This window comes from Lathyrus oleraceus, chromosome 1 (assembly GCF_024323335.1).
Source record: "Lathyrus oleraceus cultivar Zhongwan6 chromosome 1, CAAS_Psat_ZW6_1.0, whole genome shotgun sequence".
In the NCBI taxonomy this organism is placed as follows: Eukaryota; Viridiplantae; Streptophyta; class Magnoliopsida; order Fabales; family Fabaceae; genus Lathyrus; species Lathyrus oleraceus.
This window is the reverse complement of record NC_066579.1, coordinates 190,183,489-190,197,997: the sequence shown is the minus strand read 5'-3', so window position 1 is coordinate 190,197,997 and position 14,509 is coordinate 190,183,489. Positions and strand designations below refer to the sequence as shown.

Sequence of the window (14,509 nt, the reverse complement as noted above, 5' to 3'; positions counted from 1 at the left end):
CACCAAGGTCTACTAACTTCGTGGTCAAAATTAGGGTCCCTCTCTATATTTAATCATCTCCCCCCCGAGAAGATGAAGACTCACTGTCATTATCATCTTAGTTTGAAGCTGATTAAATATGTGCAACTGTCGTACCCCAAATTTTGACCACCTTACTTCACCCTTTTCATCTAACTTATAACTTAGATCACTAACATGTTCAGTGTCCGTAGAAGTCCTCTGGTCAATCTCAATGACCCAAAAAGTCAAAGGCAACCCCTTTTTGACTTTTTATTCTCCCTTAAGAAGTTTGATCTTACATTAAGGTCCAATTGTTATAACTAATTTGTCAAAACTAACATAATGTTCATTAAGAAAATTTGAGATTAATTTATTATAAAAATTTATTTTAGAGGTATAATTATTATTATTTTTGGGACTAGTATTAACCTTTTAGAATTTGGGGTTGAATAAAAAAATTCATTATGAATAGATATTATATTTTTATTTGTCATTAAAGTTAAACAATTCACTAAGTATTAAAATTATATTATTGTTAATGACATTTCATTTCGAATGATTGGAATGGTCTATTTGAGTAAGGACTTGAGTGTAAAAAGTTATAAGATGGAAAGGTCAGTAGTTCAAATCTCACCTTTCTCACTTCTAGTGTTTTTTTCTTTTATTTGTTTTTTCTTTATTTCTAATTTTTCTATTTATTTTTAAATCAAAGTTGGCATTTTTTATCATCTTTTTAATTAATTTTCGTATTTTTTATTTAGGCATTTTCTTAAATATTATATTTTCACTTTTTTCTCTCTTATTCATAAAAATTCCAAAAAAAAAACACAAAATTAAAAAGATTTGAAAATATTTTATTCACATTTCTAAATATTGCATTTTAGGGTAATGATTATATAGTTTTATGAAAGAATTAATTTGATTGATTAAAATAAGCATAAATCAAAAATCAAATAAAATTGGTTTATACGTTTTGATTATTTTGATTAATTGTGACTAGATTTAATTTTGTGTATTTTTAAAGTTTTTTTCTCATTTCTATATTTTTTACATTCACTTACATTATTTTAAAATTAAAATTTGTACTTTTTTTTATTTAATTTTCGAATTTCTTTATTATTTTTTTTAATTATTATTATTATATTATTTATTTTTAATATATTTTAGTTTAAAAATAAAGGGAAAATTAAAAAAAATTAAAAAAAAATCAAAATCTTTTTATTCCTATTATTACCATTTTGTAATATTATTTATTATTTTTAAATTATTAATTAATATTATTGCATTATTATTACTATATCATTAAAAATTATTTAAAAAATGAATTTCATTTATATTTTGTTTTTACATTGTACATAGATCATGAATCCATCCGGATTCATGGGGGATGGATTCATGGGAGGTGTCCCTAAGAAACAAATAAGATCGAATTTGATAAAGTCTTTCATAAATAATTCAATCAAACATTCAATTTTTGACCTAATTCTACCTTATTATAGACCTACAATTACCACAGGAAAGTCATCCACAATTACAAACTATCATAAAGTTGTTGCTCTTCACTGAAGAAGAACAACAACTAAACCATAAACCTTCAACATCCATCCAAGTAAAAAAAGAAAGAAGAAATCTTGCACCAAAGAAAATGGGAGAAAAGCACAAAGGAGATGGAAGGAAAGGGAGTATGAAGCAACTTAAATTGGTCACTGCATTCTAAGTTGGTAACCCCTATTTTCTTTTTGTGAGTTTTTGTTATTCAAGATCCATTTTCTCTTAAAAATGATAAGTTGTTTCTATTACAATATACACTCCTATTATATTATTTCTCAATTTTGACTATTTCTCCTAGTTTCATTATTATTTGTATTAATGTTTATTTATAGGATTTACTGAATCATTTACTTTGTAGTAGTCACATAGGTATGTGTTGGTATTGGACTTAAGGGAATCAATAATTCTATATTTACTTCTTTATCATACTTAATTGTCCCACATTTAGAATAGTATAATAAAAATATTTTTTTTTCTATCAGAATAAATATTTCATGGGTATCATTTAAATAAATTTTATAAAACAAATGTTAATACAAAAATTCAGGTCGAAATTCCTTTTTATCAATTCAATTGTAAAGATAAAAATAATAAAACTATTTAATTAAAAAAATGCTTATCTTTTATTTAAATTTGAAAAATATAAAAACATCATAATTTAATTAGTTTAAGTTAATTATTTTATCATAAGATAAATATATTGAAAAAATATAAAACAATAAGTCATTTTATTATTATGAGAATAACTTATTAAGATATAATACCCGATAATAAATAAAAATCACTAAAATCAAGTAAATAATTAAATGTCTTGTATTTTATTACTAACTAGGATAATGTTAGGTTACTTCGAGGATATTAGGATAATTAGGAGATTATTTATTTAATTATGGTAATTAGGGATTAATAATTTAATTAGTATAATTAGAATAATTAGGTTTGTTCAATTAGCATAATTTTATTTACAATAATCATTTTGTAATTAGTTATCTAATTATAATTAATTTATGGGATAACTTTGAAATAATTTTAGGATAGTGAGATAACTTCTTGGGATAAGTTTATGATTTTGATTATCTAATTAGGGATAATAATTAATATAATATTAACCTTTATAATTAACTTATTTTTATTTAACATAAAATAATTATACATCTATTATGAGTTTATTTTCTAAATCAAACTAATTATTATATTTTTACAAATTAACAAACAATTAAAATCAATTTCACACACCTAAATTAATAATTAACATTAGATTAGTGTAATTAATGGGTTTTCAATATTTCAATATTTATTTATTTTTATAGTTTGATTTATTTATTTTCTATTATTCAAATAATTAAGAAAAAAATATTTAATTGATTAGGGATTAATATAATAAAAAATTATGATTAATTGATTGAGATTTTTTAGAATAATTATGGGATAAAAAATTAGGGATAAATATGGGATAAAATTCTAGGATTTTAAGGGAGAAAAACGAGGGACAAATCAAAGGATAAAATCACGATAAGAGATATGTCATATAAATATATAATTTTTATTTTCATACTTAAATTATATATATATATATATATATATATATATATATATATATATATATATATATATATATATATATATATATATATATAATGGGGATAATCATGAGATAAATCTCTAAGAAATTTTTTAGGAGTTTAGAAATAAAAATAAATTAGGGATAACGGATAAAATACTTGGGTTTATATAATTAAACTTTTAATATTTTTATTAAATAAATATATAATATCAAATGGGATAAATCAATCTAACATACCTCAAATTTTAAGTCCTTTGTCCCAGTGCATTGAAGCATTTTTCTAAAATCAATTACTTCTCCGTCCCCGATGCGTGAGAACTTTTCCTCTTAATAAATTTTATTTTTGTTAATAATAAAATATTTTTTAAAATAAATAAATAATTAAACAATTAATAAATATTAAAGTAAACATTCCTTAGAAACACACTAATGCTAGAATTAAAGGAGGATCTCATTGAGTAGAGTAGAGGTAAGGGGTGCCTAACATCTTCCCCTTATTTAACGGACTCCCAAACCTAGTATCTTACCCTTAGTTCATAGGTTTTATTATTATTTTTCTATTCCTTTAGAACAAATAAAGGATAGTGGTGACTCTGTAATTTTTCCAACAACCGTAACAGATATCACTCTGAATGTCTCACTTAAATGTGTATTGGGATGCTTTTGGAGATATATCTCCGAAAATAAAAAGTATTTTTTAAAATTCGCGTGGTGGAGAAAAAACACATAAGGTGCATTAAGAAGCTCTCAAAATTTATGTCTTTTGGACTAATGATGATGATTATAGTAACAAAAACCATTAAACAAGTAATTTTATGAAAAACATTCTCTTTCTACTTTAAACAACAAGGTCCCCTAACAACATAACAATTTTTTTTTACCTGTCACCCTCTTTTGAGGAGGTTCAAAACTCCCACAAATTTTTTAAAAAAAAAGTCATTGAATTTTAAATTCCTTAACTTTGATTTTGAGTGTATGTGGTGTAGCTTTATCCGGATTTTAAAATTCAGACTTGTTTTACCATTGATTTGACAAAAACTTTGAAAGAATCTTGCTAATTTGAGAGAATCCTGCTAATTTGAGACAATCCTTTTAAGTAAAGTCGAGTTTAATTTGATTCCTCTTCTATTTCACATGCTGATTGCCTTCTTCTTATAGTTTAACTCTATTTTTTTTATTATAATAAAAGTAAACTCAATAATTTTTCTTTTTTTTTCTTTTTTTATTCAGTCACACTAAATTTTCCTGTCCCCTATTAAATTCAACTATCTTAAGTCTTCTTTTATATCCATCCGTCAACTTTTCTCTTCCAAATCAACTCATGTTTGCAACAATTATCTACTTTACACTCTAAGGTATAAGGCCTTTTCTTCTTCTCTTTTTTTCTTCTATGTTTTTGAATCTTTTTCTTCTTAAAATCAACCTAGTTGTGTTTGCTATACTGTTAAATACTACTTCCATATTATTATGAGTGTCGGTTTTAATTTTCAATATAATATTAACTATTGTTTTCAACTATATCATCAAGTAGATACTATGTACATTACTTCTAATATTAATTTTTAATGTGATATTAATTATTGTGAAGAATATTTAAACGAGACATTCATAATAAACTCATAACTTAGACTTAAGAAGAAGAATTGTCCCTCATTATCACGTAACAAGTTTTAGGAGAAGCTTTTTTTTTAAAGTTGATTATGTTTTTTTTTTCTTACAGAGATTGAGAAGCAAAGAGAATCTAAAAAGAAGATGGACAAATGGGGACAGTGATGGTCTGGAAATGGGGGAAACCCTTTTAGTTATGATGTACAACTTTTAAAAGATCCTTCCTCTTGCATCAACCATGTGTTGGTATTTTGCTTTGAAGTGGTCTTGTTGATTGTGTTGCCATTCATCATGATCCCGGAGTCTTCCTCAAGACCCTTTTGGAGTCGAGTAAGATATTCAAATATGCAGCTAGTTTCAGCCATAACCAATGGCTCTCTTGGGTTGATGCATTTAGCCTTAGGAATTTGGATTTTAGAGGAGAAGTTAAGGAAAAACAATGAAGTCTTTCCTCTTAATGGGTGGTTGCTAGAACTCTTTCATGGACTCACATGGTTGTCAGTAAGTTTAACCGTAAGCCTTCGGGTAAAACAACTCTCAAGAGCATGGTTGTGGATGTTTTCTGTTCTTACATTCTTTGTTTCTGGTATCCTATGCGTTTTATCCATGTCTTCTGCAATTGGTAGCAGTGACTTGTCTCTCAAGGTAGCTTTAGATGTTCTATCATTTCTAGGAGCATCTTTGTTGCTCTTATGCACATACAAAACATGTAAATGCGAAGATGTTGACAAAGAAGTTGGTGAAAACCTTTACGCTCCTTTAAACGGCGAGTTCAAAGAAGTTGATTCTATTAGCAATGTAACCCCATTTTCAAAAGCTGGATTCTTTAGTAAACTTTTGTTTTGGTGGTTGAATCCGTTTATGAAAAGGGGTCAAGAGAAGACACTTCTTGACGAGGATATCCCAGAATTAAGAGAGACTGACAAAGCAGAAAGTTGTTATTTGTCATTTGTAGAACAGTTAAACAAACGAAGTAAACACGACCATCATCACATTCTTCAGTTTTATGGACAATAACTATGTGCCACAGAAGAGAGATTTTGATAACAGGACTCTTTGCTTTGCTCAAGGTACTCACTCTATCTTCCAGTCCTCTACTTCTGAATGAATTTATATTGGTTGTCGAAGGTAATAAAAGTTTCAAATATGAAGGTTATGTATTGGCAATATCACTCTTTTTTATAAAGATCATAGAATCCCTATCACAAAGACAATGGTATTTTCGTACTAGACTTATTGGGATGAAAATTAGATCAGTGCTTACTGCAGCCATTAATAAAAAAATATTACGGCTATCCAGTTCTGCTAGACAGATTCACTCAAGTGGTGAGATAATGAATTATATGAACGTGGATGCTTATAGAATTGGAGAATTTCCATTTTGGTTTCACAAGACTTGGACAACAGTCCTCCAACTATCTATTGCATTAGTAATTCTTTTCCGAGCAATTGGACTAGCAACAATAGCCTCATTGGCGGTGATAGTTCTCACTGTTCTTTGCAACACTCCACTAGCAAAGTTACAACACAAGTTTCAAAGCAAACTAATGGTGGCACAAGATGAGAGACTAAAAGCTAGTTACGAGGCTTTAATGAATATGAAAGTGCTGAAACTATATGCATGGGAAACCCATTTTAGAAATGCCATAGATTACTTAAGAAATATGGAACTCAAATTGTTATCTGCAGTGCAATTAAGAAGAACGCACCTTGTTTTTCTTTTTTGGACCTCGCCGATTTTGGTATCTTCTGCTTCTTTTCTGGCATGTTACTTCTTGAAAGTTCCTTTGCATGCAAGTAACGTTTTCACTTTCGTGGCAACTTTGCGCCTTGTTCAAGATCCAATTACAAGTATTCCAGATGTTATTGCAGTAACCATTCAGGCAAAAGTCGCATTCGCTAGGATTGTTAATTTCCTCGAGGCACCAGAACTGCAGAGTGAAAATATCAAGGACACATGCTTTAGTGATAACCTCAAAGGCTCAGTTTTAATCAAATCTGCCGAATTTTCATGGGAATGTGATGTATCAAAGCCAACACTAAGAAACATAAATTTGGACGTTAAACACGGGCAAAAGGTGGCTATTTGTGGAGAAGTTGGCTCTGGCAAATCAACCCTCTTAGCAACAATTCTTGGAGAAGTTCCTAATACAAAGGGAACTGTAAGCTTTTACTCTCTTTCTTCTTATACAATACACTAGTAAATATTAATCATGTGATACTTTAATTGGTAATAGTTTGCATGATATTCCTATTTTTTCATCTTACTACAATAAAAACACAACTAAATGAACACACCATAATGTCCAATCATATAAATTCAGTTGTAATATCAATGGGTGTCTAATTCACTTTTCTGAATTGCAGATTGATGTTCAAGGGAAGATTGCATATGTTTCCCAAACATCATGGATACAAACAGGGACAATACGTGAAAATATTTTGTTTGGATCTGAGTTGGATGATCAAAGGTATCAAGAAACTCTTCAAAGATCTTCACTGGTAAAGGACCTTGAGTTGTTTCCCTGTGGCGACCTCATTGAAATAGGCGAGAGAGGAGTTAATTTAAGTGGAGGTCAAAAACAACGAATTCAACTTGCTCGTGCTCTTTATCAGAATGCTGATTTATATCTCTTGGATGATCCATTTAGCGCTGTTGATGCTCATACTGCAAAAAAATTGTTTAACGTAACATGTTTTCTTCACATACTACTTGTATACCTCTACTGTCATTATTTACTAAAGATGTCTTTGAAACTTGACAGGAATACATCATGGAAGGACTCAAAGGGAAAACTGTCTTACTCGTGACTCATCAAGTCGACTTCCTCCCAGCGTTTGATTCTATTTTGGTAAATCTCATTCCTCTTAAGGATTTGTTTGGTTCTATAAAGTTGTGATATTTTAACCTCTTTTGCAACACTTATAATAATGTGACTGATTTACAACTAAATTATGGTTGATCAATTGCTATTTTTTATTTATAGTTGATGTCAGATGGAGCAATCCTACAAGCTGGTCCATATCACCAACTACTGACCTCAAGTCAAGAATTCCATGACCTTGTCAATGCTCACAAAGACACTGCTGGTTCTAACCAGCTTCTGAATGCTACTTTTCCACAGAGACATTCAACTTCTACAGAGATTACGCAAACTTCCATGCAGAAGCAATTCAAAGCACCAAATGAAAATCAATTCATTAAACAAGAAGAGAGAGAGAGAGGAGACACGGGATTGAAACCTTACTTACAATATCTGGATCAGATGAAAGGCTATATATTCTTCTTTGTGGCTTCACTTTGTCACCTTATTTTTGTTGTTTTCCAAATATTGCAAAACACGTGGATGGCTGCTAATGTGGACAATCCGCATGTCAGCACGTTGCAATTGATTTTAGTTTATTTCCTAATTGGTGTTTCTTCAACATTTTTCTTGTTGATTAGAAGTCTACTTTTGGTTGCTTTGGGTCTTCAATCATCAAAATATTTATTTTTGCGACTGATGAACTCCCTCTTTCGCGCGCCCATGTCCTTTTATGACTCTACACCATCAGGAAGGATACTCTGCAGGGTAAGTTTAATAAACAGTTAGTTTTCTTCCCATGAAACGCAAGGAAAGAAATAGTATTTTAACTGTTTTCGTTGTTTAGGTCTCATCTGATCTGAGCATTATGGATATTGACATCCCATTCAGCCTCACTTTTGCGGTGGCAGGAACTCTATTTTTTTATTCTAGTCTTACAGTTTTGGCAGTTGTCACTTGGCAAGTCTTGGTTGTGGCTATTCCAATGGTTTCTGTTGCAATTTACTTGCAGGTAACTTTTAACCAGTTTTCATCTTTTTTTTGGTAACTTCTTAATAATGTTATTATATTATCTTAACCATTTCTTATTTGGAAGGGATATAAAGTAACTAATTTTGTATGTGTTTTAAGCAGAGATACTACTTTGCCTCAGCAAAAGAGGTAATGAGAATGAATGGCACAACAAAATCCTTTTTAGCTAATCATGTAGCTGAAACTATTGCTGGAGCTGTGACAATAAGGGCTTTTAAGGAGGAGGGTCGTTCTTTTAAGAAGAACCTCGATTTAATTGATATTAACGCTAGTGCTTTTTTCCATAGTTTTGCCTCAAATGAGTGGTTGATTCAACGGTTAGAAACAATCAGTGCAGTTGTTCTCACTGCTGCAGCACTTTGCATGGTTATGCTCCCACCTGGAACATTCACCCCAGGTTAGAATTCGGTCTCGTTATAATCTATAAAAAGACATTGTTTAAGTATTTTAATTACCTTCAACTTATTTGTTTTTATCCTAAAACATAACATCATCTATCTTGATGCAAGTTTCTAAATTTTAACATCCTTCACTCCAGGAATTATTGGCATGGCTCTATCTTATGGTCTTTCACTAAGTGCTTCATTAGTATTTTCAATTCAAAATCAATGCACTCTTGCAAATCACATAATATCAGTAGAGAGACTAAATCAGTATATGCATATACAAAGTGAGGCGGAAGAAATAATAGAAGGAAACCGTCCTCCTTTGAGCTGGCCAGTTGCAGGCAAAGTAGAAATAAATAACTTAAAGGTAATTGTTACTTAAGTTTAAAATGTGAAGTCAGCAAAAATGCAGCCTAAATGAACCGCATAATTTGTTTGTTTTTACCATGTCAGGTACGATACAGGTCCGATGGACCACTTGTACTTCATGGGATCACATGCACATTTAAAGCAGGGCACAAGGTTGGTATTGTTGGAAGAACGGGAAGTGGGAAATCGACTCTTATTAGCGCTTTATTTCGTCTTGTGGAACCCGCAGGAGGAAAAATAATAGTTGATGGAATAGACATATCATCTATTGGCCTTCATGATTTAAGGTCACGCTTTGGGGTTATACCTCAGGATCCTACTCTTTTTAACGGGACAGTAAGATATAACTTGGACCCTTTATCTCAACACACTGATGAAGAGATATGGGAGGTAAAACATGCTTAGTTTTTTTTTAAATCTTCGCTTTGCATCCTAAAATTGGACTGATTCTCGATCAATATGTAGGTTCTTGGAAAGTGTCAACTAAAAGAAGTTGTCCAACGAAAAGAAGAGGGTTTAAACTCCTCAGGTATACTTCAAGTTTGATTCTTATACTTAACCTAGAAGCATTTCTTACATAGTTAGTAACGACCGGTAAAAATGGTTATCTAGTTGTTGAGAATGGATCAAACTGGAGCATGGGACAAAGACAACTATTCTGTATGGGACGTGCGCTTTTAAGGAAAAGTAGGATATTGATACTCGATGAAGCAACTGCATCAATTGATAATTCAACCGATACGATTCTACAGAAAACCATTAGAACGGAATTTTCAGATTGTACAGTGATCACAGTAGCACACAGAATACCGACCGTGATGGATTGCACTATGGTTCTTTCAATCAGTGACGGTAAGTTTCCTTTTCAGTTTTACTGTCCCACTATCTCATTTAACAAACTATGAAGTACGGGCACTGGAAACACCACATCTATCCACCGACATTGGCACTGACACGGATGACAAACACTTTTCACAATTGAAATTATGAAAAATAAAAGTTAAGAAAACACTTACTTGTATTTTTCAGGAAAATTGGTGGAGTATAATGAACCATCGAGCTTAATGAAGAGTGAAGACTCGCTGTTCCGGAAGCTTGTCGAGGAATACTGGTCTCATATTCAATCTGCAGAATTGCATTGATGCTAACAGTGAATTCTCTGTGTTTTCAGAAACAATTATTCAATAAATTTTAACAATCTATAAAACTAGCTAATTCAATCTATAAACAAGACTCTTTCAACCCTTTGAATAGGGTGATACATTGTTTTTCACTTTTTGGCTTGTAATCAATTTTAAACAAAGGATGAGATAATAGCCTCAATGGACTTTCTAACAAGGGATGATATATTCAGGGTTGACTTTATGGATAACTGGCTAAAAAATAAATAAAACAAAAATAAGTTTCCTTTATCATATCATTGTGTACAAGTAAACAAAAAGTTTTAATAAGAGTCAATTCAAGTTTTAGAGACTAACATACATGAGTGAAAACACACAAGAAAGAAAAAGATGGATTTTTGAATGTTATCCATTATTAGGCTCAAAATCTCACAAGGTAAATGATCTACCACAAATGATGTACAATTCAGAGTTTAGTCCTACTTAACATACTAAGAATGTATAGCAAATCAATCATATCACACCACGAGTCTTTAATCAATATAATAGATAAATTACTCACACAACCCTTGCAATCCAAAAACCAATGAAAAAGCATGCAATTTTTTTAAAATTGAAAACAAACAATTAAACAAATAAAAACAAGGAAGACAAAGTAAATGGTTTCCTCCCCCACACTTAAGACATACATTATCCTCAATGAAAGAACATAAGTATAAAATAAGAGAGAGGAAAGATAAGAAAGAACATACATGAGGAGTCAAGGTGGATAGATGATTACATAAGCAACCTTTTCCAAAGAGAGCTCTTCTACAGTCTCTTCTTCCAAAGTGGGGCTCTCAAGGAGTAGCTTTGGATAGTGTCCATTGTTCTTAAAATTTTTAGTAGTGCCTTCGTCTTTTATTCCAGGATCAAAGAAGGATATTCAATAAGTAAAAGTGTTGAATGGGCACGTGAAAGTGATCTCATTTTTCACAACATCAAGAATCAAAGGGTTAAAGGGATGCCTCGCTACTTTGGTTCCATCTTCAAGTGAAATCCTATGTATACACATGGATGCGATAATATTACGAGTGCCAACCAAGGTCTATCTAATTCCCTTCTTATGTCCCTGCAATAATTTCTCTTCCTGCTCAAATTAAAGCTTTGATGAATAATATAAATCCTCAGGAAGTGGTTAGGTTCTAGAGAAGGTGGTTGTTCAATGGACGGTTTGATTGAGGCAGCCAGGATGTTGAAAGCTTCAGTTGCATAAACAACTTCATCTGTAGGAAATATGTCAACCTGTAAGACAACCTCAATCTCAACACAAATATAACAAAGGTTAATGCCAGTACATGAATCACAATAGTAAGTATCATCAAAGTCAGACAACGGTGGGAAATCAGATTTGAAAACAAGTCAGAATAAGTATAATCAACAAACTGAGAAAGAAATTCAATGTGAAAAACAGAATGTTCCTCCATGGAATGTTTCATAGCATCAAAAATGTTAAATTTAGCAATGATATCACCAAACTCAATGGACATTGTGCCATCATCAACATCAATTTTTGTTTTTGTTGTTTTCATGAATGGCCTTCCTAAAATAATGGGTGCCCTGTTTGACTTAGTTTCTCCTTCCATATCCGGAATGTAGAAATTTGTATGAAAAATTAAGTCATTAACTTGAACAAGTACATCTTCTACTACTCCAGTAGGGAGGACATTGCTTCTATTTTCCAACTGAATGATTAAATTTGTATTCTACAAAGGACCAAGATCAACATTGTTATAAACAGAAGTAGGCATAATAGTAAAAGTCCCAGGATCTTTGCACTTTTGTATCATGGTCTGAATGAGAGCTGAGACATTTCCCTCAATTGTGACTTTTCCAGATACAAGTGTGGGCTGAAACATTTCTTCCCATATTAACTCTCTCATTTCCCTTGAATCTCCTCTTTTGAGTGCATAAGTCTTTTACAAATTTTGCATATTTGGGAATCTGCTTAATAATATCAAGAAGTGGAATGTTCACCGCCACCTTTCTGAATATGTCCAATATCTCTTTATACTTATCTTTCTCATCCAATTTTTTATTTTTTGCTACTCTTTGTGGGAAATGAATTGGTGGTACATACTCTTTCTCTTTTTCAGCTTCAATCACAACATCTAAATCAGGTTTAGGTATGGGCTCAAATATGGTGTTTGGGGTTGGTTCAAAACTCTTTCTTGATATCAAATAAATTGCACTCACATTAGGGCATTTTGGATTCACTACTGTTTAGACAGGTAGTTAGGTTGACCCTTGAGTTTAGTACATGGAATTCATTGAAGTGGCAAGTTGTCCAATCTATGTTTGCAAGTTCTGAATACTAGAATTTTTTCGCTGCTGAAATTGGAGACAATTTACAACCATTTTCTTGACAAGATCCTCTATTGAAGGTCCTAGAGGTGCATAGGTGGTTACTTGTGGAGGGTTCAGTGGTGGTGGCAACGGTAGCATCAACTGTTGTTCACTGTGTGGATGGATTCTCATACCGGAGGTTTGGATGGTTTCTCCAGTTATGATGGTACCTGTTAGTGGATAGGTCGGGATTGTTATACATTTGTTGCCTTGATTATAAAGGTTTTTTTGTGTATACTTGAGGAAACTCATTGACCGACTCATCTTGCCGAATAAGACATGTATCGGTCGGGTGATCAGGAGAAGTACAAATACCATACATCTTTGATGTTTGAGTTTTTCCCACTGCCAACTGTTTCACTAAAGAAGTAAGCTCGTCAAGTCTGGTTTCTAGATCTTTGTTGAAAGAAGAAGCCTGAATCTCATTCACATCTTTTGTTTGGACCATAAAATTGTTTCTAGTTGTGAATTGTTGGGAGTTAAGTGACATGTTCTCAATCAAGGCTTTGGCAGCAGCTGAAGTCTTACCTACAAGTGCTTAACCACTAGAAGCATCCAAGATATTTCTATCCATAGGTAATAATCCATCACAAAAGTATTGAATTAGCAATTGTTCAGAAATTTGGTGTTGAGGATAACTCGACACTAACTGCTTGAATCTCCCCCAATATTCGGATAATGACTCCATGTCAACCTATCTAATACCACATATATATATTTTTTGATCGAAGAAGCTATTGAGGCAAGGAATAACCTTTCTAGGAACACTCTTTTTATATCACTCTATCTTGTGGCAGAATTCGGCTCAAGATAATATAATAAATCTTTGGTAGCTCCTTGAAGTGAGAACAAGAATGCTCTGAGCTTGATATGATCCTCTGTGATTCCTTCAGGTCTCAAAGTTGTACAGCACACAACCTAGAATTTCTTCAAATGCTTATGCGGATCCTCACCTGCAAAACCATTAAACCTTGGCAACAAGTGTATTAAACCAAATTTCAATTCGAAAGGTACAAAAACAACAAGATATTCAATACATAAAGCATTATAATTAACATTAGGGGCAACAAGTTCTCTCAGAGTTCTTTGATCAGCCATGTTAAACTCAATAGGAAAAAAATCAACAAAGAATGAGAAAGTAGATAACAAATTCAGCAATGCAGCAACAAATAGAAAATACTGACAATGTCCCTATTAAGCAAAAACAACTAAAATACGGAAAAAAACAATTAAAATAAAAGAAAAAATACAAAAACACGAAATTTAATCTAATTAAGTCAATTAAGAATTTTGAGATTTTTTTTTAATTTTTTGACACTATGAAAACTGAAAACAAATCATAAAAACTAGAAAAATAAGGAATTTCGGATTTTTAGGGGGGCGTCCTCTATTTAGTGTCTAAATAAAGGCTTTTGATCCCTGATTTTTTTATAATGAATCGACAAAGAATCAGACTAATCTGAGACGATTTTCCTAAAAACCGATTTTTTTAACGCTAAAACGCGAAAAGGCCATAACGCAAGAACGTTGGGGCAAGAATGTTTAAACGCAACACTTATGACTCTAATATTGGGTAAAATTTATAAGATTCCACGGAAACAACACCAATTTGATCCGCTGTCGCACACAGGTCAAAAATGAGAATTAAAAATGTAGTAAAACGGAAGCGACACTCGAGTCGTATCACAG

At 31.6% G+C, this 14,509-nt stretch overlaps 1 pseudogene; it reads left to right on the top strand.

Annotated features, from left to right (window-relative positions):
- The first annotated feature begins 4,389 nt into the window (after nt 1–4,389).
- LOC127126922 (ABC transporter C family member 10-like) lies at nt 4,390–10,527 on the top strand (annotated as a pseudogene).
- The last annotated feature ends 3,982 nt before the right edge of the window (nt 10,528–14,509 follow it).